This window comes from Thermobia domestica, chromosome 4 (genome assembly GCF_964235325.1).
Source record: "Thermobia domestica chromosome 4, izTheDome1.hap1.1, whole genome shotgun sequence".
NCBI lineage: Eukaryota > Metazoa > Arthropoda > Insecta > Zygentoma > Lepismatidae > Thermobia > Thermobia domestica.
The window spans coordinates 246,837,377-246,863,041 of NC_137457.1; the positions used below are offsets into that span (position 1 = coordinate 246,837,377).

The 25,665-nt window shown below is 35.0% G+C and overlaps 1 protein-coding gene across 2 annotated transcripts in view; it reads right to left on the bottom strand.

The window, feature by feature from the left end:
* LOC145683956 (uncharacterized) overlaps nt 1–25,665 on the bottom strand; it is a 248,482-nt gene that overhangs the window by 154,373 nt on the left and 68,444 nt on the right. For both annotated transcript variants that reach the window (XM_081755672.1, XM_081755671.1), the window contains exon 2: nt 3,338–3,452. The gene's annotated coding sequence lies outside the window, so the exon portion shown is untranslated. The remainder of the gene's footprint in view (nt 1–3,337; nt 3,453–25,665) is intronic.

The following is a 25,665-nucleotide window of genomic DNA, read 5'->3' on the forward strand; positions in this document are numbered from 1 at the left end:
AAATTGAAAAGATATATATGTGACTTTAAGAAGTTAAATACTGTATTTCCTTTCCGATATTTTAATTTGTTATTCTAGAGGAAACTTTGTTCTTCTAAAGTTTCCTTTGTAGATATTTGGAAGTATTTATCTCTAATAAATTGTGTAATCATTTTATTCAACGTAATTGTGGTGTTTTGCTTTTTACATTATACCGGACATTTTCCCTACATTTGTTATACTAAAAATGATTTTTAGGGGTATTTGGACACATGAAGCAATTCATTCCACTCGCGTGTTCAATCTAACTAACCAACCCTCACTCGTGCCTTGAAGTTTTATTAAAGAGTTCTTAAATGATATTTGAAAATCAAGGGGAAATAGGTACTAATAAATTTCCCTCAAATCTAAATATCCCTTTTTGCATGAATTAGGCAGAACAGGAGCTAGGCAGAACAGGAATTCTTGTTGTGCATAAAGATAAGATTAAATCATAAATGCGTTACAAAGTGCTGGAGGGTCATTAGGCAGAACAGGTATTAGGCAGAACAGGCAGACCAAAGGAAATTATTCCAGAGGCTACAATAAAGCGAAAATGCTACACAATGGTTTATTATCCTGAGATCTCCTTCAGATGCTACGTCCAACCAAAAATATTACTATATAATAACAATGTAGATAAATTTTGGAGCATATCATTTATCTATGAATCTATCTAATAGTCCTTCCATATGACAATTCAAGTCAGTGGATATAATGCTAGCAGCAGCTATTAACACTGATCTAAGTTATGTATATGAAAAGCTCTCTAAATAGCTTCTATTCATATACATAACTTATATCAATGTTAATAGCTGCTGCTAGTATTATATCCACTGACTTGAATTGTCATCTGGAAGGAATAGATGTGACTGTTAGATAGATTCATAGATAAATGATATGCTCCAAAATTTTACGAAAGCCAATTGGATTGGATACATCTTGCGATCAGAAATTGTCTTCTTCACACTGCCATAGAAGAGAAGATGGGAGGGAAGCGAGGAATAATAATAAGAAGAATACAGCTGATCAATGATTTGAAAAATAGGAGAAAATATTGGGAGTTAAAGGAGGAAGCTGTAGATCGAGAAACGTGGAAGAAACATTCCAAGCCCAAATCTAAAACTTAAAAAAAAAATCCTCATTAGTCCCAGGACTTGTCAAAAAGCAGAATACTTATAATAATAATATGAATATGAATATAAATAAACACAATTTAAATGCTACCATAGGAGCAAATAAACACATATACATATTGATAAAGATGTCACTTTTCTTAGACCATGATATAACTTTTACTGGTGTTAATAGATGCTGTTATAAAGGTAACCAAGAAAGTTCTGTCGCCTTTTCACTCACCACCTTCGAACATCGATATGTCACCTAAGATCAAAAACAGACCCCATGAGCATTGACGACCTTCTGCCAACGTAATGGAACGCCATGGATTCCATCGCGGTAGAACTTGGTGGGCTGTGAAGCGAAGAAGGTATCAATTTGCACCTCAACTATGGACTTGAACTGGCATCTTCAAAGGTGATTGTCCAAGGAATGGAACAAAAGATGCAAATGACGGTTTAGCTTTATAGTATCAACGTCTACCGGCTTTAGCTGTCATCTGGCGATAATCGATATAACTGCACGATGGATTCATAAAGCAACGCTCGGGTTTAAAGTTTATCTTATAATAGTGGTATATTGTCAAATTTTGGTTGGCCTTATACTTTGAAGGAGATTCTTTTTATTCTTCCTTTTTCATGTGCTTCTATTTACTTACCTGGGATAAGTATATCTTCAGGCGCTTTTAGTTATTGATATTCGTAACTGTACTAATAGCAACAAAACTTACTACTTGGTTTTCGGGCTGTAATTCAACAAGGAAATAATTATATGTGATAACTAAATTGAAATTCAAGGTAATATGGTCCACGAAAAACATTTTACCATTTTATATCGTAAAGGTCAGATCCACCGGTACTGTAACCGAGCGGTACTTAGGCGATTGACCGTAAAAATTCAAACTCCGATTAGTGATAATTTCACAGCCTTGTTTTATTAAAACTATAAACTCCTTAGTCAGTGGAGAGGAGGACATGGATCATCGGTCAGAGTTGATGATGGTGGTGGTGGGTCCGAGTGGGTCACGGTGGGCGGTAGGTCAGTTGTCACGGATCAAGTATTCATTGACCCACATCATCTCTGGACATTTAGCCTCCGGGTCACTACAAGTCCACCAACGAACTGTTCGCGTAGTCGTGACATCCTCACCAAAGGCTTGGCATATCTTCCGCCCCCGCTACAGCGGCGTTTGAACCCAGTTTGAACTAGTGGTGGGCACAAAAACCGGTTTTACGGTTTTCGGTCTTTAGAAAAACCGAAGCCGTTTTTTTGAAAATTTTCAAAAAACCGGTTTCGGTTTTCTCCAAGAAACGGTTCGGTTTTCACCGAAACTGGTTTCGGTTTTCTTCAAAACTGGTTTGGTTTTCACCGAAACCGGTTATCGGTTTTCTCCATAACCGGTTCGTTTTTCACCGGATTTGGCTTTCTTCAAAACCGGTTCCCTTTTTTTTAATTTGTTCTATTTCTGACCAGAATAGTGTTTAATTGCTCTCCGGAAACCGAATCCGTTTCCACAGAAATAGTTTTATGTGTTTTCCAAAAGTTTTCACTGAAACCAGTTTCGGTGAAAACCGATATGTCGGTTTTCAGGTTTCCGGTTTTTATAAAAACCGGTTTTGCCCATCCCTCTTTGAACTCGTGTAGCATACACACCCTTATGACGCACTATGGAGATCCCATGTTCACTCCGAGTCACCGGATTTGGTGGGTCATGGGGTTAATTGTCTTTGGGACGTCTAGGGATGACTAACTTCTGAACCCATTAGATCATTGATCATAGCACTTCACAAAGCGACAAGTATTTTGAAACTCATCATATTTACGCTCATAGAAACTGTTAGAGAAATAAGAATATTTCTAATCTAATGTAGTTAAATTTGCACCGGTATCTACCTTGACATCTCTCAGAACGACAGAAGTGTAACTCATATAACTGATTTTTGTATGTACGATACTCGTAAACCCAAGTTGGAACAATAAAAGTATCGTTGATTTCCAGTATTTAGATTTTCACTTATACGAACTTGTTACAATCACAAAACTGTGTTTACTATTTTGTTTTTAAGTTTATACACATTTTTTCCGACGACATGTGACATTGCGGCCGTCAATTGATTGAAGACATTATATAACGATATATACTCAAAAGAAACCAATAATCACTATCTTAAAATTATAAGAAAATTACGTCATAGCCTACCTGAACAGGAAAATGAAATGTGGTTATGCAGCAGTCTCCATTCATAGTTACAGCAGTTTTCTAATAATTCGACTGCATAGAATAGTTCGTTAATAGTCACAACGTTTAACATGATCTGAAAAAAAAATATGGTATCAATATTTTAATATTTACTCAGGTAAAATTAAAAATAGTAGCAAATAAAGCCACACTAAAGTATAGTATTATTAAGGACTAAAGTATCTTTTAATATCTGTATAAAACAAACCGCATATTTTCTAGAATGGGAATTCTTTTAAGGAAAAATGATCTGAAATCATATACGTTTAAGTGGCATACTAAAAATAAGATTATCTTCTTCCATAACACATAATGTGAATCGTTTAAACCAGTCACTTGAAACTGGATGATCTATGACGTCACACCCTGCTATGACAATACGTCACCAAGCTAAAAACTGTATGGCCAGTCACAGCCCTTCGCGGTTGTAACACCAGGAAGTTGGATTTTAAGTCCAATATTCAGTTGCTGGAAAACATTTAGGATGCAAGATCTATAAGAAAGTCGTAATATATATATATATATATATATATATTACAAAACATGTTACACGCTTCGTACATGTCCTCCCCGCTGGTTTAGTGGCTAGCATGAGCATCTTTGGTGCATGTGGTTCCCAGGTTTGATTCCCGGTGGGACAGCACAAAAAAATATTTCACAATCATTCATTTTGATTAATAATTCCTCTCTTTTTGCCTAAAAGGCATAATTGTATAAGGTTAAACTAAAAATTAATTTCATTTTACGCTTCGTACACTAGCATTTTCCAAACTTTTCCCAAGTGGGGACCATTTTTATTAATATGTTTTACCGATCACCCTGCTCCTGTCCCCTTCCGTAGCAAGTTTGTCATTTTTAAGGAATTTAGCTTATCAAAACTCCATTATATCTTTGTCCTCTGTATGTCCGTGTCCGTCCATTCGTCAGAGAGACAAAAAACCTTCAGGTTTGCCATCAATTTTGGCCACGCGTACAAGGTCAAAAGTCAGGAATACAGCTGGTTGATAAAGGTGATAATCAAACAGGAAGTAGGCCCTAGTTTTTACATTCATCACTATAGAACTAAATATACAGCGAGAAGCGGTTTCCTGGACTCGATTAAGGGTCCCAAAATATACATTTGATCTTCAATCATAATTCTCTGCTGAAATCTCAAGTGATGCAAATCCACTTCAACTTTCGGTTTCAATATTGATCTATATAGAGCAAAAACACTAAGACGTAGGCAGTAGCCACAAGCGTACTTTTTTTCGGAATCGATTTATCGTTCTAGTAGGTGCCACCCGTATCCAAACCGGACGTGTCAAGAATCTCCCACTTTAAGTTTTAACATTGATTGGTATAGACTTAAAATGGTAGAAGCGGTTTTCTGCAATCAAGAGTCCCAAGAATATTCCATCTCCACTCTACTAAAAACAAAAATATTTCAAAATCTATCACCACTTCCGGCATAAATATTAATTGCGAAAATATCACACCATACAAACCAAACGCTTTCGCGCGGTGTACTGCTATTTTTTATGATTTTTTGAAGGCATCCCAAAATACTTAAGTTTGAATTAATTACAATTCTCTTAATTTTAGAAGGGTATTAATGGAAGAAAATGCATATTAGTATTCTCCTTTTTGAAAAGTACGGAAATCAGAAGTTATCAATAATATGCCTATTTTATAAAAAATATATCTATATAACAATGAAAATTTATATAATTTTCATCTTATTAACTTATATAATCTACACATGTTTGAGATTCTCAACTATAGTTTGTGATAGAAAATCCATGAGCTTTTTTTTATTTATTTATTTATTTATTTTTATTTTTATTTTATTTTTTTTCTTACCTGTCTTTACTAATGTTCAACCCAAAGTTAACAATTTGAGGGAAAGGTCGCTAAATCTAGAGGATTTAATTTCAAGATATTTTATTCCGATTGGCGACTTTTTTTTTTTTTTTTTTTTTTTTTGAGTGAGAGGATTTTTAAATGGCGATTTGGTGATCCGCTACAAATCGAGAAACTTTTGTGCCGCGAACAATTTGTCCCTCTATAACGAAACATTGTTACTTTGAAGTAGTTTTGATATATTCTCCCTTTCTTTCGTCTTTGTTTTAATCAGCAGGCGCAACAACAAGTGTATAATTATACCCGTCTCCACCGTCTCGTTGTTTTCTCTTATCATTTCTCCTCTAACGGAGAACAATTAAGGCGTTCTGGGTAGTAAGGACGAACTCTACATCGTTTTCTTTTTAAATTTTATTTTATTATTATTATGTACCCAAAGTTTAATTTGATTTTCATTTTAGTTTTGTGTCCTTTTCAGCAACGCGGATATGAGACGTGAACTTATAACTTAATGTGAGGTCCGATACATCCCACATAGCACAAGTACGTCCACGGGATGTCCGAGACTGAGCCCGCAACAGACGACGGGACATCCCGGGATATCCGAATGTGCTCCCGGGACATCCACAGGATATCCGCGGGAGATCCAGATGTCCGCTAATATCCCGGGATACGGGATATTCAACGGGGCCACGAAGGGATGTCTATTTGTTTTCCCTCGGAACTCCTGTCCCATCTGGGACGTCCCGTGGACAACCTACATGGGAACCCTTCAGGACGTCCATGGGATGTCTTCTCATTGTCCCGATAATCCCGGGAACCGAATGGGATGATTGGGATCAAAATGGGACATCCCAGGGACGTAGTGTGCTATGTGGGATATGAGCTCCAGCTGGAAATCGAACCTTGTTCTTCCACAGCAGAAACACATACACTAACCGGTTAGCCACGAGGGAGCTATATGTACCAAAAGTAATAATAATAATAATAATAATAATAATAATAATAATAATAATAATAATAATAATAATAATAATAATAATAATAATAATAATAATAATAATAAATATAGGAATATTTTACTGATTTCCTTCTTTATGGAGATGGTCTAAAATGAATTTTTCACAGAACAAGTCCTTCTTGAATTCGCTTTTTCTACCCGGAACGCCTCAAGTCCAACCTTCAATCTCTAGTTTGCAGAGCTTCCACTATAAGCCACAAATAATAAAACACCATTACAGATAAATAGATAATAGACCGAGTAGCTTTAAAACCGTGAGTTAAAGTGAAGTAGAAGTTGAGATGTTTTAACCTTTGTGAACTTAATTTTTAAGCATTTTAAAAATAGTATAACGTAAATACCATACTTTACAGTGTTAATTGTGTCAAAACATTATGGATCCAGTTTTAGTGACTCAAAAAAATTGGAGTGATTCATCTCTCATTAAGTGACGTTGTGCCAACACTGGGCTCAACTTAAGAAGACCACAAGAGAATACCTCGAAGACCACAGTCTGGGATACGATGCGACTCCACTACCATTTTTCATTATTTTTTCAATGACTACGGATTAAAAATACAGGTGTACGCGCACAGACAGTATGTAACAAAACACGTATTGAGAAAGAAATAAACGCAGGTCGTACGAAATGTATAGACCATATGATGTTTTCTCTTTTGCTGAACAATAGTGTCCAACTATGCTGTGAAAGGAGTTTTCCTCCTATAAGGGACAGAATTTATCACATGAATGTTGACATTTATTGATGTCTCGGTTTGTAATTTGTCCAACTTCATTACTATGCAGGAAATAAGACAAGCTAACATGTCTATACAAGCTTGTATATTGTCCGAATGTTTTCGTAAGTATGCGTGAATGTGCGTATAAAAAGATGGCTGGCTCACTCTTAAAACGGTGTTTGGTTTATATGAATGTTTGTATACTAGAAAGTTAAGAAATAACATACATCTACAAAATAAGAAATGAAAAAGAAATGCGCCTCTTTATAAATAACATCTAATACAAAACTAACTTTTACTTTTAAACAGAATTCTTAATAATAAGCTAAAATATATATTTTCTAACTAATTAATCTATGGCCTATGGAACCCGGAGGTTCAATGCCGCGTTCACAAAGCTCTCCACTGACTTCTATCCTTAGCCAAATCGTCCAGTTTCTACTTCCTCGAGATCCATCTTAATATTGTCCTCCCCTCTCTGCGCCTAGTGTCTTCCTAATGGTCATTTTCCGATTGGTCTTCCAGTCAAGACTTTGAAGCGTTTCTACTTTCTTCCATTCTAGCTACATGATCTGCCCACATAAGCCTTTTAGACTTGACGACCCTAACAACGTTGGGTAAACCATATAAATTATGTAGTTCCTCGTTATGGAGTTTCCGCCATTCTCCATTCCCGTTTCTCTTGGGTCCAAATATTAGTCTCAGGATCTTTCAGTCTATGCTCTTCTTTCCAAGTTAGTGTCCATGTTCCGCAATCATACAGAAACAACAGACAGGATTATCGTTTTATATATTTTAAGTTTCAAATTCCTCGACACAATTCGCGACAAGATATTTTGAACTGAATAATAACACGAATTCCCCACTTTTTAATCCACATTTAATTTCTTCATGAATATGGTTTTGTCTGTTAATATTAAAAGATGTATTTTCGGTATACTTAATAATAATAATAATAATAATAATAATAATAATAATAATAATAATAATAATAATAATAATAATAATAAACCTTCCCAGCGAAAGCTCATGTGGTTCGGATCCCACGTTAAGCTGTAGATCCACTCTCATATAGCCTCGCTGCTGAAAAGGACGCTAAATTAAAAATCAAATCAAACAATAAACCTTCGTAGATAGTAAACGAAATCACGCATTAGAAGTTTCAATTTCGTCCGGTAGATGTCAAACTCTAAAGAATGCTTTCTATGATCTAACGGGGCGATGTGTAACTTCTACAACCTTTGTTTCAATAGTAGAAATTGGGACATGGCACATGGACATATACCGTTAAAGACACCGTTACCTTCGATGTTAATGGAATGGCTCTATTAACAAACTCTAGGTAAATAATCGCTCTAGTTATTTATTACAAAAAAAATCCAAAAATTCAAAATTATCGTATGAATAACGGACGGATGGACGTACTAACCTTATAATATTACGAGGATCATCCAGAAAATAAAGACCATTTAATTGTACAAAATGAAAACACAATATTTATTGGGGAAAGACAATTCTTTACATATCTGTAGCTTCCTTCACTTTTCTACATAATCACCACATTCATTTAAACATTTATCGCATCTGTTCACGCGGGTTCAGAATTCGCATCTTATATTCTTCTGCCGCCAGTTCAAGGTTAGTAACTGTCTTTTTTGATCGGATTGTGACTAGTGATGGATGAGACCTGGATGTCTCTCACCAACCCAGAGAGCAGCGCGCATCATTTGAGTAGCATCATACCTCACCACACGCACACACACACACACACAAAAAAAAAGAGAGAGAGAGAGAGAGAGAGAGAGAGAAAGTTCAAACAGACACTCTCAATACAAAAGATCAAGTGTTATTTTAGTAGATTCCATGCCAAAAAGTACTACGATCAATGCAAATCGTTATTGCTAGACTACGGCGCACCATCCAAAACAGTAAGCGAAGAATGCTTTCTGAAGGAATTGTGGTTCTTCAGTTGGAGAATCCAGTGATCACCTGATTTAATAAACTGGCAGCAGAATAGTATGTATAGAATGGTAATTTTGAAGCACGTGAACAGGTACAACAAATGTTTAAACAATGGTGGTGATTATGTAGAGAAGTGAAGGAAATTTCAGGTATGTAACAAATTGCTTTTTTTTTTCAATAAATATTGCGTTTTTCATTTTATATAACTACGGTCTTTATTTTCTGGATGAGCCTCGTGTAAGTCTCACTTGCATGATGATAATCCATACTATATTACAAGAGCAAAAGTGGCTCAGTCGCAAGAGCAAGACATAAAAAAGTTTTTTTTTTTTTTAAACAGTATCCTAAGGGAGAAAAGGGTTTATATTAGTTTTTAACAAAAAGAAAAAGAATGTATCACAAATCTCTGAAATTAGAGAGACAAAACTCGGTATATGAACTCAAAAAAAAAAACAAAAAAACAATAGTGTTACAATGTTTACGAAAATTCCGCTCCCAAGGGAAGGAGTTTCTATTAATATCAAAATGTCCGACTTTATATTCATAAAATCGTGAATGTTAGAATTTGCTGAAATTGGAGGTGTGAAAATTCAATATATAAACTTTTCCTTAGAAACGAGTTAACACATATTTGACCGTTTTCCAAAAGGGGGAATCTCTACAATATTCAATTAAAAATTTCATTATCTTTTTGAATTTCGGAAATGTTTCGGAATAAAATTACAAATTGGAGACAGAAAAGATTATCACTATTCTGGCTGTACTCAGAGGCGGATCCAGGACAGACTTCTCGGGGGGGGGGGGTGCGGGGGGTTGTAATACTGCTACTTAGAGGTACTTTTAAGAGCTCCCAACTCTGGGATGAGTTTTATTTATATATAAAATAAGAAAGTTTCCTCTTCTGGGGAGAGAGTCGATTGCCCCGATCGCCCTTCCCCCCGGATCGCCCCTGGCTGCACTGGCGATAATTATATACGTATTTATCAAAAGCATTCGACAAACGCTCAAAATCCAATTGCATATCAAAGTCTACTTGTCCTGTTGTGCTCTTTACCTTTTATTATGTAAACGCAAGATTATAATATTGACAGTACGGTCATCTGAACTTGATACAATTACAGACTATTGTTTGATACTTTTTTCTTAACGTACACATTCTGAGCAACGTAGTCTGTCAGATAAGAACGATAATTTTGTCTCTAAGCAAGTGAGCAGCTGCTATCACTACCCTATTTAATGAAGTCTATGTTGCCCTGCCAAGTGTTGAAGATAAGTTACTGTTATTTTCCAGCTGACCTGTAGCGCCCTAACCATACAATCGCTTCTAATTGTCGGCGCTTTGATCTCATCACACTAAAAAGCCGCCCTAATGCATATGCTACAGCAATTCCGGAAACTATAATTCAGTTGGAAGATTCTCAGAATCACCTAGGTGTAAAATAAAATCGGCTTTGGTGAAGCCACAACATACGAGGGCTATCCAGAAAGTAGATTACGTTTTCGTCTGTGTACGCTAGGGCGGGGCTAGCGCGGCCATCTTGGGGTCAGAGCGTTGCGCAGCTCAGTCGGCATCTAGCCGTGCTAGTGAGAGGTTCGTGCTGTGCTCCGTTAAGATACTGTGACGGTTTGAAATGTCTGCGTTAATTGAAAATCCCGCGAGCTGCGAGGTGCGTGCAGTAATAAGGTTTCTGACAGCAAAAAACTGTAAACCGATAGAAATCTATCGGCAGCTGTGTGAAGTGTATGGGGACAACATTATCACTGAAGGTGGAGTGCGACAGTGGGTCATAAGATTTAAAAATGGCCGAACCAATGTTCACGACGAAGATCGAAGTGGGAGACCCAGCAAAGTGACTGCCGAACTTGTCGAAAAAGTCGATGTTAAAGTCCGTGAAAATCGAAAGTTCACAATAACGGAACTTTCTTTGAGTTTTCCCACAAATTTCGCGAGGTTTGTTGCACGAAATCATCAGCGAAAAGCTTGGTTACCACAAGTTTTGTGCAAGATGGATTCCAAAAATCTTGACAGAGGACCACAAAAATCAGCGAATGGCTGCAGCGTTGCACTTTTTGGACGCCTACAATAAGGATGGTGACTCTTTACTCGATCGCATCGTTACTGGTGACGAAACATGGGTGAAACACGTGAACTGTGAACGAAATTGCAATCAATGCAGTGGGGGCACACAGGTTCTCCCCAAAAACCCAAGAAATGCATGCAAACAATGTCGGCAAGGAAGATGATGGCGACTGTTTTTTGGGACAGAAAAGGTGTGATTTTGGTGGACTTCCTGGAAAGAGGCACTACAATAAACGCTCAAAGGTATTGCCAAACTCTGCAAAACCTCAGAAGAGCAATTCAAAACAAGCGCAGAGGAATGTTGAGCTCTAAGATCTTGTTGATTCACGACAACGCCCGGCCCCACACGGCAAATGTCACGCGTGAAGTTCTTGAATCTTTTCAGTGGGAGTTGTTTCCTCATCCGCCGTACAGTCCCGACCTGGCACCGAGCGGCTTCCACCTATTCCCAGCAATGAAGAAGTGGCTGGCTATGCAGCGTTTTGATGACGACGAACAGCTGCAAGAAGAGGTAACGAAGTGGTTGAAGTCGCAGGCGGCCGAATTTTTCGACGAAGGAATTTCCAAGCTCGTACATCGCTACGATAAATGCCTTAATTTGAATGGTGACTATGTCGAAAAGTAGTATTTGTGTGTGGCTTTCATCTGTATATAATAAAATTTGTTTCCTATACTTTGTTGATTTTTTATTCCAAAACGTAATCTACTTTCTGGATAGCCCTCGTAAAATTGTGGACGAAAAATTTCCGGCTTTCTATTTCATTTAATATGTCTACATATAGATGCAAAGGAACTAACATACAGACGTTGCGGATAAATATGTTTTCTTTAATTAATTTTACAATGAAAGGTAAGAACTAGTGCACTCACCTACGTATTTCATTTTCATATTTAAAATTGAATCTTTGTAAACTTATTACTGATCTCGTACAGACGTACTGAAATATGTGTTCGAAGAAAATCCATTCAAATATTATATGTATATAAATCGAAAGAAATATTCCATATCATATTGATGGGTTAGTAATAGTTATTCAGGGTTTAAGGAATATGAATAAAATCGTTATAGACGTTTTCGAAAACAATAACTAAATAGAACTCGCCTCCCTTGAATGTGCTCTGCGGTAAGACTTAACGGAAACATTAATGAAATGAAATGAAATCTTTCAAGTTTTACGTCCCACGATTATGCCGGCTAGCTAAAGGAGAAGGCGATGAAAATTAAGAAAATGGTGGAATGAAGAAAGTAGAAGGAAATGAAAGAACCCCGAGAAAACCCACGCACACGGTGTTTGGACACCACAAAGTTCACTTGGCGCGAGCTGGGATCGAACCAAAGCTCCAGACATAGATGAACGCCCTACCACAGAGCCACTGCGGTCCCAGAGACACTGATGATGATGAACGAAATGGTGGAATGAAGGAAGTAGGAGAGCCCCAAGAAAATCCAGCTCAAAGTCAATTTTGAGCATGCTGGAATCGAACCAATTACCTCGCGTATTAGAAGTACGCGCTCTACCACTGAGCCACCGCGATCGCAATTTTTTTCTTTGGAAAATATAATTAACTTTATTGCATTATAAGTGTGTTCATGAAGTATTTATTCGCCTTCCCCGCTAGTCCTGTGGCTAGAACGCGCACCTTCTGTGTACCGAGTTCTAGGTTCGAGTGTCATTGGAAACAACGCAAATATGATGAAAATTACTAGGTTTTTAAAATATGAATGTAAAGAAGAATTAAGAAACTAGCCTGGTCGAGTGGAAAATGAGTGAGGAAGTGTTAGGAATAATAGGGCTGAAAAGAACGATTTTAGACGTAATTTAAAAAAGAAGGAAAACGGGTTGGGACATAAGCTGACAACAAACTGTGTCATAAGGGACATGCTAGATGACATGGTGGAAGAAAAAAGAGAGAGAGGTGATATAATATACATTTCATGGATTATATTTAGAGATAAAATTGCAAGATCAAGACGAAAAGAACTTGGAAACTTCTGTTCCTTACAAGTGACCTTATATACAACTAATAGTGGAACTAAAAGCGCATCAAAATACAAACGCGAAGGAAGGTAACTTATTATTTCCATTATCTGTATCATAAAAGTTTAGTTGTACAAATTATATTTTCTCTCTAGCCCTATGTCATTAAGAGGTTTCACGAGTAATATATATTTTTTTCTTCTGAAATCTAAATATATTCTCTTTTTCAAAGCTTTTCACATCTACATGAGGGTGGCAAAACATATGTCCCTTCTAGACTATATTCTGTAATAGATCAATACGAGGATGTCAGAACCTGAGAAGTCATTTTTATAGCTCTTTTTTGTAGTATGTTTATACGAGAATGGAGAAACATGAGATCACTTTTTGGATACTTTCTGTAATATACATATGTAAAAATTAGAAATGAAATTAAAAATTATCTGAGTGGGGGTTTTGGGTTCGTTTTCCGGGTGTCACCATTGCTATCATGTGCACCACCGTTAATGGCTCCTTTCTCTGAATTAACTGGTTTATGACTCGATAAAGACTGATTTCACGGTTTGGAAAATCCTATCTCCCCGCGGTATCCCAGGGCTTTAGGGAAATAAGATCCCCTAAACCGAGAGCAAACGAAAATTAATTTTATTCGCACCTGTATCCATGTATCCACATGCTGCAATGCTGAAAAAGAATCTTGCTCTAATTTCTAGTTTGTAGGGACGAACTAGACTGATTTTCACTTCCCATGAAAATTAAATAATAATAATAATAATAATAATAATAATAATAATAATAATAATAATAATAATAATAATAATAATAATAATATTGCAAGAAATAAACAAATATCTTGAATTTAAAATTTTGATTGAAAGATCATGAAAATCAGTTCAATTCAGTCCATGGCAGATAGAATTAGAAAATTGCCTATATTGCCTTAACAGTTTAACCTTAAAAAAAAGTGTTACCGTTTAGGTTAGGGATGTAATTTGTTTATGAAAGAAAAAGTTCACGAATTTTAGGTTAACAAAACAATAAAAGCTTTAATGAATAAAAACAAACAAAAAAATGTTTAGATAAAAAAAAATCGAGTATGATGAAAATTAACGCTGCATTTGGAATATTGATAACAAGTGTGAAAAATAAGGCAGAAGGCCTTAGCACCAAATTAATTTAAGTGAATTACATCTGTTTTCTTTCTTGATCTCCAGCTTGAATGACTTATTACCAGTAACTTGACATACATAAACAAACTAGTGAGATCGATATACATAAACAGTTATGTCTGAAATTTACGATTGATTATCCTTTCATAACGAGTACAATACAAGCTGGTTAATTTACGACCTTACATTTGAAAATACCTATTTACGTAACATTGGATAATAAAAGATTAGCGTTGATCAGCTGATATTTTATGACTAATAATATTCCTAAAATTATTAATTTAAGATTTGTAAAATGTGATGGAATCTGAATCTTAATTATCTACGATATAAGTAAAATTAATATAAATATTCCCGAATAAGTTGGAATACATTGAAGTAGCAATAAATCGAAATAAGTTGAAATAGGTTGAAATAAGTTGGACTAAGTCATGACTTTGATTTAGAATTTAGTGAGAAATTTGAGAGAAAAGTCGAATGAGCTAAAGAAAATGAGTAAGTCTAAGCCTGACTTCTAATTGTACTTAGTTATCACTGAAAATTAGAGATAATTACACCTGATATTAAATTTGATATCATCATAAACAACAAGAATATTTCATACATAATATCAATGTGATTAATATTGTGACTTAACCATGCATAACACATATATACACACATATTAGCGAATATAGCAAAATATAAAGACACAAATATACACAGATAAATCATAGATATACGTATGCATAAATACACAGAATACAATCTATACTAGAATATTCATAATAAATGCAATGACGTCATTTGAAAGAAATTTGTAGACAAATGTATCTATTTTTCATGATTTCTCTTATGTTGCAACAGTAACATACGAATGTATCCGTAGGTTGTCGTAATTAGTCTGGTCTATGCGCATAGACTCCTGATCGCTATATTGGCTTGAGGATCAGAATAATTCATTCGATGCGGCTTTGCTTAGCCTACTTCATGGTTATTGCCAATACATACTTTTCATGATAGAATCTAACAGCTGTTCCGTTCTTAATAACGGATTCCGTATCTAAAAAATAAATAAATAAATAAATAAATAAATAAAACTAATCGTGAGATTATTCGCGTTTTTCTGATTAGTAATTAACATTTAAGCTCTCTACGTCGAATACTTTCATTGAGACATGATACAGATTTTTATAAAGCTCCTATGACCATATTGATTGAAATGAATTTACTCAGTTACCAACTCCTTTGTAAATGACTCTACAGACATAATGATTCCATACAATTTAAACAATACACGGATTACACTTTTAAAAAAAACTAGCAGCGTTCACCCCGCTTCGCTGCGGTCACCCCGGAACGCAATAAACTTTGTTACTTAGATAATTTTTACTTTTTCGCTTTCAAGTGATATGATAAAAACCATAGAAGATTGCAGTAAATGTTAACATTATATCGCCTGTCATTTATGTTAACCCGCCCCGCTTCGCTGCGGTCACCCCCGAACGCAATAAACTTTGTTACTTAGATAATTTTTACTTTTTCGCTTTCAAGTGATATGATAAAAACCATTATAACGCCTGTCATTTATGTTAACCCGCCGAGTGACACGGTCATGCGGGTTGCATATAAATACGTTTATTTTTATACCTATGATGAACTAACAAAGGATTTGTACGTAATGGACACCTGAATGGTCAATTATCTCAAGACACTGGTAATTGAAAATTAAAGTGATATGATAAAAACCATCTAGGGTCCAAATCCTAATAACCCCCCAAAAATAAAAGAAATTGGTTCAGCCGTATTAGCGTGATGAGCGGACAAAGGATTTGTACGTTCTCTTTTATATATATAGATAGATATCAAGCTTGGTTTTTAATTATCTCACATTAAAAAGAGTGCCTGTCAATGGCTTAGACGCATTTTCACTGCTTACAAATTTAAACATTCTAATTTGAATACTTAATAGTCATATATTATCAAGAATTGCACAATTCGAGCCACTAAAAAGTCTACATATATTTTGTTTACATCTAATTTATCTCTTTTTATCCTCAATTATGCTTCATGAGTGACACAAAAACAAAAACTATAGGGATTAATATATCTTGAATGAGAATGATGCGGTCACTAATATCACATACTATATAAGTAAAATTGGCAAAGTGTCTCTACAGTTCAATGTAGGCTGACTTTAAGGTAAAAAAAAAAAAAATCTAATCGTTGATAGCTCAAGTTCGAATTATAATGTATATTCTCAATGCGATGGAATTATGTTTGGAAGTCTAAACTATTTCCGGTCTTTAATTTTCGTAGAGAGAACGTCTTGCATTCTTACTTAATGCTGAGAATTTTTCCGTTTTCTACAAAAAAAAAAAAAAAATAATAATTTAGATGGATCCTACCTTTCGCCGTCACCACTGCCTTGACCACTTTCGTTGCTTCCACGGCGCTGACCATAGATACAGAGGTCCTTACGTCTCCTCTTTCCATGCCTGCGCGTCGAATGTCTTGGATCCTGAGTCCTGTCCTCAGACTTCTCCTGAGTCTTCCTTCTGAACTGCCAGGGGCGACGTCCATCGGAATAAGCACTGTTCCGCTGATTCATCTCTCCAACAATGCACTTTTCTGCACTAAAAATTCCAATTATTACACTGCACCATCACTCTTTGTGTCGTGAGTGTTGTGTCGCACGGACTAATTATATGAAATGTTTTTATGAAGTGTTCTCGACAATTCAAACTAATTTCGTATTGTTAGGGCTAGTCTAATTGCTGTTGGAAAGTGTATAGGCAACGTTCAAGTTTGTTTTCACGTCTAGTTGGTAATCGTAGCGTCTTAGCGAAATCAGTTTATCAACGCGTGCCGTGCAAGATTTTTCAGAAATGTATGTGTAAAAATAATATCACTCACACAAAATGCATGTAAACGCTTACGTGATTTCGGAATTCAAAGTTTTTGTTGTTTAAAAGAAAATATAAGTATAAATGTCTATACCTTAGTGTTGCTGAATTGTCGGCCACCGGGCTACTTGTTAACCTAGCCTTGCATACTGTTTCTTAATTGACGTTTAACTTAGTGTAGTGTGTGTGTGTGTGTGTGTGTGTGTGTGTGTGTGTGTGTTCCGGGTAAAAGTTTTTTTTTTTTTTTTGAACACACTGCTTCTTGACTACGATTCACTGACTGACTGCAAATTTCGAATTCTCAACTTCTCGATTGTTTAGGACACGCCTCTAACTGCGTTTTTGCTCCCCCTAATTTTCTTTCATTGGTCAGATTATTTTGGTGTCCTCAATTTTTATTTCCTTGGTCTCCGCCTATTTACGGTATTCGAACGTCGTCTCTCCGACGTACGTGCTTTCTTCAAATTTCACATATTATATAGAAATTTTTTATAGGGGTTGATTCGGCGCCTCGTAGTCTCGTGCGTGCTTTTGAACCAAGTTACAGACCTGTGTCAAAATTTTATCTAGGTTCTACGCGGAGCCAAAGTGACGAGTACGCTAGGGCTGTTCCGATAATCGAGTAATCGATAACAATTCGATAAAATTTCAAAACCGTTTCATCGATAAAGAATTTTAATTTTATCGAATTATCGAACTTTCGAGACTCTCGAAATGATCGAGACTCCCGAAATGTTCGAGACTCCCGAAATGTTCGAGACTCTCGAAATGATCGAGACTCTCGAAATGTTCGAGACTCTCGAAGTGTTCGAGGCACTCGAAATGTAAGAAACATTAGACAACTTCGAGACACTCGAACTGTTCGAGAGTCTCGAATTGTTTGAAAGCAGCAAATACAGAAATATATCAGTATGATCGCATTTGTCGAGTCGCTTGAATATTTGAAAAGTTCGGGATTATCGGAGTGTTCGGAAGAAACAATGTATTCGAAGTTATCTTAGTTGTATATAATATGTATTACATATATGAAGAATGTTCATTTTAAAACTTCTCTCCTTAGCAATGAAGTGAAGGAAAAGTTTATCCCCACAGGGTACATTGCTTAAGCAGTCTGTCAGAAGAGAGAAAAAGGAAGAGAAAACATGCATCACCCGAATGGAGTTGGAATTTACCTAGTAAGACACCATTAGTCTACTAATAGTCACTTTGCCGATTGCGCCAATAACGGGACAGGCAGAAAAATAATTTTACATATGATTTCGAGGGTTTAATTTAAAGTTCTGTATAGAGACAGCTACTGATATAGGTAGAGGTAAGGAAATTCGATAAGGCTGAAGACTTATCAAACTCCCGTTTCGAAAATTTACTATCCGGCGCTCGGATGCCTTCGAGTATTTGAGATTATCGTGAAACAAACCTTGAGAATTTTGGGTACAAAGCTCCCTATTACAGGCCGTCCTGTCTGTCTGTTTGTATGTGGCATCCGACGATAACTTTGGGTTGCCATATTTTGAAATTAGAAAAGCGGGGGATTCTAAACCGTAAGTACTCATGTGAACTTGTGTATTACAAATACTGACGATCCTTCTGACAATTTTTTTTAGTGATTTCTTTGTTAAGTGACACTTCCAATGTACTTTTCTAACAAAACTAAAGTAAAGGAAATTTAGTTTTTGCCTTCAATGTTTTATTAAGTTCCACAAATGTGAGTCTCGAATTGTAAAGTAAGTATTACAGTAAGATATCTCTAATAAGGATATCTTTAAGACAAGTTTTTTTTTTTTTTTTTTAAGCAATATATGGCAGATGCTCATACGGTTTTCTCACTAAGAAATACAAAATAATTTTTAAACTTTTATCGTAAGAAAGCTAAACATATTTAGGAGTCTTGGTCCATCTCTTATAAAATTTCTAATCAATTTTAAAGATTGCTACTTGAAATCGTACTAACATACGAAATTACCACAGTTTCACAATATATGAAATACAGTATAAACATTTTAAAAGAAAAAATACTAATAATGAATTTAATCTAAATAAAATGCTAAGGATGCCGTAGTTCAATTTGCAATCATTTCTGAATATATAAAGACTAGTTGAACATATAGATTACGTAACAACATAGACCTGTTCAGTTGAACTGGACAGAATGTTATCAAAGAAATACGCACCCATCAGATCATATATTAGTATTCATGGGTTGAACCAAAATGTGTCTGATTATGCCAAATGTTTTTACATTTTTCATTCCCTTTAACTTTTTTTTTAAAATCTCGATTGCATAAAATCTTATCATAAAATTCTACGCATGATACGTCTTTCATATTGTACAAAACCAGTAGTAATAATTTGGCAATTTCTACGTTCATCTTGTTTCTGTCATCTGTCCATTCGCGATTGACAAAGAAATGTAGCGGTTTACGTTGAATATAACAACACTTTATCAACCAAGTCGTCTTAGATTTTTCTCCAATCCAAAAAAAAAAGCGGGTGCTTTTACGTGATTAAGAGATGATTAAGCGGGAGCCCAATATAAGACCTGAAAATCTGGTGGTATCCGCTAAAATCAGGTAATATGCAACCCTATGTCAGGAATCGCCTCCCAAACGTTGGCGGTGTTGTTTTGAAACACCCTGTATAAAATAATGCACCACGTTATTCTGAATTGATGCAAAACTCTTACGTTTTTAAAACCTACATTATTCGTCCAGGAAGCAATCTGCCTCCACCAAACGACGCTTCTGGATCCGTTAGTGTGTGGATTCATCATAATGTATATACAAACCGACTGTATAGAACATATGCTACCCATTCACTGTCGAGGAAATAGATTTATTTCCGTTTTTCATCTTCATTAAACTTAGTGATGATTTCAAGATTTCCCCCGGTAGGCTTACCATACGTCCTAGATTCAAGCTTGTGTCCGGAAAATTGTCTGAGATTAACTAATGCCCGAAATTTTAGGGAAAATGGAAGACTGGGAAATTTCGCTATGTTTGGTCAAGTGCTTGGCTTGCATTTCAGTCTTGTTCTGATATTTATGAAAAAAATTAAAATAGCGATAAGGTGTTCTTCGCAAGAATATTTACTCAGGAAAATAATTAAGACAATAATATAAAACTATATTTTAAGTATAGAAAATGAGCATAAGCATTTTTGGAACTTAAGATTATACTTTTCTTAACTTCTCAATAAACACACAACATTCTTAAAAATATACAGAAATTATGGTAATCCTGCCCCGGGAGATTTTGAATACACGGAGGGTGAAAGTAGCAAAAATACGGGTAAGCCACGGTGAACATGAACAGAGATATGTTTGGGGGGGAATATTCCTCCTGAACAACCACCTGAAATCACCACTGATTTGATTAACATTTATTTTACTGAAAGGCTAAAGGGGGAGTTTGCGCCGAAAGCATCAACATATCTGATTGCGACAATGTGTGAACTAGTGGCCATTAACAGAAAGCAAACACGACAGAAGATAACACATTTGGCTTAAAAATAAAATTTTGCTACAACATTTTAGCAACACCGTACGCGATTAATATGGTTGAGGTGTTGGGCGTATACTATATCGTATGAAGAGCAAATTACCCTATTTGTATACCCTATAAGACCGCATGTCTGACAACACTGATACCATATCTGTCAGCAAATAACAAACAAGAGATAAAATTCAGGAAGAAATTAAACTTCCTTTGTGTGCGTGTGCGTGTGTGTGTGTGTGTGTGTGTGTCGGACGAAAAAGCAACCCCTTTCTGTACGCTTTCCTTTCTTCTCACAAATACAACTTTGCAATAACTTATCAGATGAAAAAAAAAGTTTGACTAGTTTGGCTGCAAGAAGAAATCATTGGAGAGGTGAAGAAACCGAACTGCCCATCACTACTTTTGATAATACCCGAAACTTCGATAATACTCGGAATTTCGATATTACCCGAAACTTCGATAATACCGAACTTTCGATAATACCCGAAACTTCGATAATACTCGAAATGTCGATAATACCCGAAACTTCGATAATTTCAAATACTCGAGCGGTTTCGAGTAACCGATGACAATTCGATAAATTTTCACTCTCGAAGTTCGATAGGTCCTCAGCCTTATCGAACACCCCTAGAGTACGCGCGTTTGACAAATTCACAGAGATTATTTTCCACTTGGATTTCTATTCAATATGTGCAGACTTTATCTTTTTTTTTTTTAATTTCACAAAAAGATGCTAAAAGCTGTTTTGTTTTCCTTCTTTTGAGCTCACGGAGGGTCCTCTGTACTTTTTTTTTTTTTACGCATGTGACTTAGGCAGCGTGAGTATTAAGAAACAATAGAAAGGTCTTTCAAATGTCATCGCCGCAACGACAGGTATACAGAATAAAAAAAAGAAAACATCTTACTCTTGGATAATGACGGAAAATACAGAATGTCCTTTGCTTCTTTAAATACACAAAATGAAAATGATATTCACTAAACTTGTTCATAATTATATGCAAAATTGAATTAAAAAGATTTATTTAAAAATTAAATAATAAATGGTAAAGATGCAACTGTCACACATATCTATGCGAGAATGGTGAAACATGATATCACTTTTTGGATACTTTCTGTAATATATATATCTATGCGACAATGTTGAAACATGAGATATCACTTTTTGGATACTTTCTGTAATATATATTTATAAGAGAATGGTGAAACATGAGATATCACTTTTTCGATACTTTCTGTAATATATATATCTATGCGAGAATGGTGAAACATGAGATATCACTTTTTCGATACTTTCTGTAATATATATATCTATGCGAGAATGGTGAAACATGAGATATCACTTTTTGGATACTTTCTGTAATATATATATATATATATATCTATGCGAGAATGGTGAAACATGAGATATCACTTTTTCGATACCTTTTGTAATATATACGTATATCTATGCGAGAATGGTGAAACATGATACCACTTTTTGGATACTTTTTGTAATATATATATATATATATATATATATATATATATATATATATATATATATATATATATATATATATATATATATATATATATATATGCCAGAATGGTGAAACATGAGATACTCGTACCACTTTTTGGTTACCTGTAAACTGGGGTTACTTGGAAAATCTGGGGATATTTCGAAAACTGACATCTTTTGTGTTATAGATATGGTATAATAATGAGAGAAGTATGACAGACATCTCGTTTTCTTCTAGACCAATGAAAAGTAGGCACCTAAAAGAAACAATGTAAGTGCTGTGTTTTATTTATAGACTGGTTTAAAATTTCTCACAGCAATGATACATTTTTTGTGTTTATAACGATATTGTATATCTGTGCGATAAATTATTTCCAGTTTCTTGTAGTTATTTTGGACAACGCTGCTTAAAAGTGCACAATTGTTTTGATAAGAAGACGAAGAGGAAATGTAGAATATATGTTGATTTGATATTGATAATCAAGTAGTGTGAGTTGTTGAAAGGAAGAGAGCTATTTTGCTTGGTTGCTATGACAACATAATAATAATTTTTCATGAAGGTTACAACGACTCACCAAAGGTAGTCATCAACCCTGGTTCGGCTAATAATATAAGTATATCTTTAGTGGTAGTGATCGTTTACACCTTAAAATATCTTCCGTAATTATATTTACTAGTATTATCACCTTTTCTACTGAAATTACAAGTCCATGATAAGTATTAGATAATTTATTCGTTGATTCTCTTTTAACGTATATTCACACAAACTGACTTGCAATCAAAACATGTCCATTGAGTATCTATAAACAACTACATAGCAACCAACTATACAATAATAATGTATATTTCTTACATATTAAAAACATTCTTCTTTTGTTATTTTTTTAAGTAACATTATATCAGGTATAGTGCTTGTGTAGAAGCACTTTCTGCCCAAGATACAGGTAATTATCGACCGATACAAAGTATCTCGTTGTATAAAATGTCGCCCGATAATGGGACTAGATATAAAAGTTACAAGCGAGCTTGGCTTTTATATTTAAGAACCACTGGTCCGTTTATAATAATGATATTATATTAATTGTGTCCTTTTACATTTTGATCGCCCCTCGTATATAACTTCATTAAGTTTCCTTCATATAAATACATTTATAATAAGTCTTTTATTTCATTAATATTTATCTTTCATTACAAAAACGTCGTCGCTTACTAATATAATCAACGAAGGGTGCGAAGTCAAAAAATGTAAGAGATAATTACATTTTAAAACACATTACAATGATCAACAGTTTCAATCATTATTAAAAACGGTGATGTTAAAAAAAATTGTTTGATCTTTCCAGGGCGCATTATATAACAACTACGTTAGATGATGTTTTTAATGTATACATCGTATCAATGAGGCGTCAGAATACAGAAGAATCTTATTCGAGTAACATATAAGGTGGCACATGAAGACAGTCGTCGGATAATTAGTTTAATAGAATGAACCTTATATTTAACATAATCTTTGACAATTAAGTTTCAACACAAATCAATATAATATAAATAACCTTTGCTTTTTATCAATTATGAATCGAACTATAATTCTTCACATTAACAAGAAAGAATTAAAATCATTTGAAAATTATCATTTATTGAAACAGACGTAATAAAGTATCTACGGGTCCATTACCTACTCCTTTAATGTGTTGTACTTCAAAGTCATAAGGGTTGTTTTCATTATTGACATTAACACATAAATTTGAAGATAAATGTTCATAAGAATCTATAACTGATATGGGTTTAACCCTTACTACATCAATTGCAGTCAGTTTAAATTAGTACTTGCATATGATTCTAATAAAGTACATTGTACTGCACAATCGTGATTATGTTCCGCATTATTTTGTACATGAATTGCGTCATTGTTTTGATTTTGATACGAAGTGCCATCTCTTGAATTACGATTACGTCTATCCATGTAGTTTACTGTATTTCTGGAATTTCGCCATGTATTTCGTCTATTTTTGAATCTACTTTGGTTATATGGTCTGACATAAGGATTGTCACGATTAATTAGGTTAGGTGGATTCCCAACATATCTTTGCCTATTTTGCTCGTTCTGATTGTTTAAATTTGTTCGAATTAGGTTATGTTCCGTATTGTCTGCATTACGGATATTTAGATTCCGAACAGGTACAAGGTGATCTGAATTATTTTTAATTTTGCCTAATCCCGCTTGATGATTCTGTGCATGGTATTGAGTTTCATAACATTGGACAAGCATTAATAGGTGATTAAAACTCATGCATTGCGTAGAAAACAGGATTTGTTGTAATTTAAACGGTAGTAGATTTCGAATAGATGCAATCACTCTAGATTCCGATTGCAACGGATTTACGACTTTTAATTCGTTATACGTATTTACAACAAAATCAACAACAGATTTGTGCAAGCGAGGATTAAAAGGTTGGTTTCTAATCGTGGCATCTCTGTTTGCAAGTAAAAAGTCGTTTTCGTAATTTGCAATCAGCGCGGCTTTGAATTCCTCATATGTATTGACATGATCCCGTACTGCTTTAAACCATAAAGAACATGGTGGGAGTAATAAATGAGGGATTAGTTTCATATATTGAGATTTATCTATACACATTATACTGCACTCATCCTGAAATTTTTCTAGGAAAGAAGTAGCATTTTCATTACATTTACCACTAAACTTACTCATAGCACGTATTTCGCTCATTTTTACACTTAACTTTACATTCCTTTCACCGTTTCGTGTTCGTGTTGAGTGACAATTTCTACCTACTGCGTTATGCGTGGTTCCGCCATCTCTTTTCCGCCCATCTGTATTCCTTGGATGAATTCTTTCCAAAATAATGTCCTCATCGGATGGATTACTTGAAGAAGAGATAACGTAAGGTCCACGTTGATCTGCTGCGGGTGAATGCGAGGTCATCTCTTGTGAACAAGGGAACTCCAAACGATCATTAACCATGTTGTTGTGATATGCGTTGTCCTTAGTCTGTAACGTCCTAATTTCCTCTTGTAAGGTAGATATCAATTGAGTATTTGCACGTATTTGGTTAGAATTATCTGTGACCTGAATCTTTTGCTGACGAACAGAAGATTCTATTACTTCCAAATCCTTTTTTTACACAATTGACTTCTTGGATTACATGGTTGTAATTATCCTGGCAATCTTCAGATAATCTTTTTAGCTTTTCATCAAACTGTAATGTGATGTCTCTCACCGCCTGGATAATAGATTGTTTCGTCTCTTCTGATTTTTGATCTATTTGTTCCAATCGTCTACTTAATTCTTCATATTGTCTACTTGATTCTTCGGATTTTTGCTGGACCGTTTGTTTTAATTCGTTAGACATCTGAGTTAAATTTTGTTCCAGTCGTTGTTCTTGTCGCTGTAATGCCATTAAAATTTTGTCTTCTAATGTCAACATTTCGGGTGTAATGGGAGCTATATTTTGCTCGTTGTTAACACTGTCAACAGTTTCATTTTCTACTCTCTCACCGATCATAATTTTTCTTGTGATTACTCTGCCACTTCTGAGAATAGTTGAGTTCGTATTCATGAACCTTCTTACTGAGGTAAATTCACCCTTACTTTAGACTTCGGGATATGAATTTACAA